The sequence below is a fragment of the Peromyscus leucopus genome, chromosome 17 (genome assembly GCF_004664715.2).
Source record: "Peromyscus leucopus breed LL Stock chromosome 17, UCI_PerLeu_2.1, whole genome shotgun sequence".
NCBI lineage: Eukaryota > Metazoa > Chordata > Mammalia > Rodentia > Cricetidae > Peromyscus > Peromyscus leucopus.
In genome coordinates, this window is record NC_051077.1 from 2,585,062 (window position 1) to 2,589,464 (window position 4,403).

Below are 4,403 nucleotides of genomic sequence, written 5' to 3' on the forward strand. Positions count from 1 at the left end.
CACATCCCCACCCGAAGGCTCTTCATCCCTGACAGGAATCCTGGGGCCTCCAGCATTTTTGCTCCCCAGCAGCCATCAAGGAGACCCTGTTTGGTCCACATCATGGCTCCCCAGCCCCCATCTCACTGAGTCCGCACCAAAGCCCACAAGGGCACAGCTGACCCTGCAAGACTTTTAAGGACTCGGGGTTTGCTTGGTGTGTGGGTAGACCTGGTTTGAGACCTTCCCCTTCCCACCTACCAAGACACGCTCCCTGGGGGAAGGGACAAGAACAACAGGCTGCTGCCCTGTGGTCTTCAGGTGTATCTAAGGGTCACACGATGGGAGGAGTCACCAAGGATGTCCCCATGCCACTGTTCTTCTAGCTCTGGACACAGCACCAGATGAAACCACGAGACGTGAGACCAGCGTGGTCTTGAGGAAGGAGAATGGGAGGGGATGGGGAACCTGGGAGCAGCACAGGGAAGCTGTAAGAGCTGGGTGTCCCATGGACAACCTATAATGACATTCTCATTGCCTGGGAGAATGCTGTCTCATCCCAGCACAGAACCTGTCCTGTGGGGACAGCCCCAGGGTGGAACACCAAGACTCGAGTACCACATTCAGTGTGTCTTCTCACCGCTGACTGGGGACGCTGTCCAACACTCAGAACCTTCAGGAGTGGCCATGGAGGGGTCCCCCAAGGGTAGCCCTGACCCCTCGGACTCGCTCAAAGGGAAAGAGGCAGTTCTGGTCTCACCCTGATCATCTGTGACCTCGGAGCGCTCTCTCAGCAAGGATGCACAGAACTGAGGCAGCGCTGAGGGTTTCCCCGGAAACCTAGTCAGTCAGCTGCCAGTTTCAGGGGTACTCATGGAAGAGGTAGGACTCCTCGTCACTCACACGGCAGTCAAAGGCACCCTGACTCCATGCTGCAGAGGATACCACTTCTCTCTTGGAGACATTCTTAACCACAGGAAGTCACTGTCTCACTCCCTCAACAATGGCTGTGGTTGGACGGGGTGGAGGACACGTTGACAGGTGTGCTGAACTGGTCTGGGCACACAGCCAAGGGGAGCCAGGTGCTCCATGAGCAGCCTGACAGGGGCTTTAAGTTACCTCCAGCTGCAAGGACAACCCCGGGTCCATCCTCACTACATGCTTCCTCCTGGGGTGCGTACCTGCAGATGATCCCTCACATCCACCCTGCTCTCGACTTCCCTGGTTGTCCCTGCAGCTTGGTCCTGGGTGCCAGTTGAACCCAGTAGCCGATGACCCGCACCCTTCAGTGGCAGACGATGGGGCGGCCGTGCCGGAGGGCTCCTGGTCCACTTGGCATTTATCACTGTGCCTGCTGCACGCTACAGATGCCACGAGGAAAGCCATTGTGGACTCTCCTCCAGGATTTGGGGGTACTCCTCATCGGCTAGTTCTCATTCCAGGCAACCAGTCCCACACCCCGGGCCCCCATTCCTGCTACTTTCCTTATATGGCTCTGCGCACACGTGATCACCACAGGACCTACACACCATTCCCACGCCTTCCATCACAAATTTAGTTCCTCCCAGGTCGAGTATAGCACATTCTTTCTTCCCCGCAGATGGGGGCTTGGGTTTAAGGTTTGGGTAGTTCTGTTGCCTTGGGTCAGCGGTTGATAGTCTGTAACTCTGAGGATCTTCACGCGCACATGAAAATGTCAAAGTGAAAAATGGGTGAGTCATAGTAGAAATCGGCAAATGTGCTCTTCTAGTGAAAGAACGCTGGTGTGCCCCAGCTCGTCGACTTAGGTACTCGTTAGCGTGTTACACACTAACTAGCGTGTTACACACGTGCAACTCTGGCCGGCGCTGCGGTAAGGGAGCAGCTGAGAGAAGCATCTGGGCTTTCTGCTGCTCCCAGGTCCCGCAGGCCGACCCCGGCTGTGGAGACCCTATCCTAACCCTGCCTGTGCCCTGACCTCCGAAAACTGGGGCCAGCCGCAGAGTTGGACTGTGTCTTCTATCATTCACTGAGGGTCCATGAGTTTGAACACCATCCTTCTCAGGAGGGTCTGCTCTGAGCCCTGGGTTTCCACAGGACTTCATTCATCATCTTGGCCTCCAGGCTCATCAGAGTGAAGGTTTCCTTCCACTCAGAGACATGAGGAAGACCCATAGCAACAGGTGTTAGCTTTGGAATTAAAGACAAGGGCAGCTGTTTAAAACGTGGTCTCCCCAGCTGAGCCACACTGCTCACCGCTGTCTGCTCAACGTGAGGTATCTGTGGGGATGAGCCCCCCAGGAGCCGTGAGGAGCTTCTCCATCCACAGAACCGGCACCTCCTCTCGCCGTCATTCAATACTCGATGGGGATATTGACACTGTGCGCTTCGGGGCCTTGTTCTATTTTTAAACGCTTGATTTGTGCCTTTTCACTTGGATCTTATTCAACTAAAACTGTACTGTGTGCTCAGCTGAGGACGAGTAAACATTGCCCGGGGCTGTGGCAATGTGTTTGCACAGACCTCAATTACAAAATTAACAGGGCAGATTGTACTGTCTGTTGAGCCGAAGAGATGACAATCAAAACCCCTAATGAAGGGAGACATGAGAAATAAGACCTCAGGACAATACTCAAAAGAATGGCTTGTTTATTTATCAAATTTGATTTACTAGCCAGCTGTGTGACTTCCGTTTAGAATTCACCAGAGAGAAGGGCCTTGCCCCGGAGCAGCAAAAGCCCCAGACTGAGAGCGGGGAGCAGGCGGGAGGGGGAAGGGAGGGGAGGGGAGGACAGTGACGGGATGAGTCTCCACTGGTCGTATTGGCCCGGCCCAAAGTTGCACGTGAGATCTAGCCACTGAACAGGTAGGTCTTCTGCCTGACGTGAACTTGGGGTCATGCGCTTGGCAGAGGTAAGCCTGAGTGAGGCTCATTCTCACTGGGGCATTGAGGTGAGGAGGCCTGGCTGAGAGACGGCCACAGACGGCCACAGTCCCACTCCTTAGCCCCATCCAGAAGCCTCTCAGACTGGACTCGGAATCACAGTCAGGGAGGAAAGCAGGTCAGGCATGATTGGAGGGTCCCCCGGAGCCTGACCCCCAACAGAGGAGGGAAGGACTGCAGGGTCAGCCCCACTGCAGGGCCGCTGGCGTGAGGGAGTACGGGCCTTCACCCTGGGCCCCCAGCATAGCTTCGGGCTGCTCCCTCCTGGCACCTGAGCAGGGCCCCACTGCAATAAGAGAAAGGAGACATTCAACTCCGTGTCCATCCCAGAAGGTGGCCTCCCGAGTCCCTTCAGATCAGGTCCCCAGAGAGCAGCAAGGCAGAGATCCTAGGGGCAAGATCAGATTGTCCAATCCCCGACCCAGCAACCCTCGAGAGGGGGCTGAATGCTGAGTGTCTGGCGACATAAAGAACATGGTCTGGGAGCCCCAGGCCTGTAGAGCCGGACAGCAGAAGAAACACACGGGCTTGCAAGGCAGGAGCCGTGCTCTCTTGGAGATGCCTGGACCCTCTCTGCATCACAGGAAATTAATAAACGTGCGTGCAGACTACACCGAGGGCCCCTTGGAGCCACTGCAGTGAGGGTGTGAGATGAACGGAGGGGTGGAGCTGCCCTGATTCTGACTGCCAGGGGGTCGGGGACAGGGCTTCAGCAGGGGCATCCCCAGCTGGATATCCCAAGAAGCCAGCTAAACTTGCTTTCACCCCGAGTGTGGGGACTCCAAGCAACAGTGGGCACTAAACGGCTACCTAAGCTATTTCTAAAGATTAGATAAGGACAGTAGGTGACATGAGCCATTTTCATTCGAGTGTATGCGTGAACATACCCCCTTTTATGGACCTATATCCTCTTTCTTGTCCTCCATCAGTCCCTCTGTCCCCGAGACACTTGTCTTCTGCTCTCATGCTAACTAGAAACCTCTGATTTCATGTGTCTTTAAAGTCTAGAGAGAAACAAAACCAAACCACATTATGCATTTGTCCTGAGACAGGCTTAATTGGTTTAATGTGATTATCTCCTGTTGCATCCATTTTCCTACAAACAGCGAAACTTAATTCTTCATGGCCAAGTTCCCCTTCCCCCTGTGTTGGTTCCATCGCTTCGCTACTGGGAAGAGTTTTAAACATTGACGTGCAGGTGTCTCTGGGATGTGCAGACCCCGAGTCTGGGTTACTGCCCAGGAGTGGCCTATCTGGGTCATATGGTGGGTCTTCTTTTGGCATCTCGAGGAGGCTCTACCAGGATTTCCAGAGTAGCTGGAACAGCGGATGGTTCCCTTTGTCCACATCTCCACATCTCTATCTGCATGTGCTGTTTTCCTAGTGGCTGCCATCCTGCCCAGTGAGACAGACAGGACCTCAACATCCCTCTGCCTTTATTCCCTGACAGCCAGTGAGGCTGAGCATCTCTCATGTCGGTTGACCATTTGCTATCTCCTTA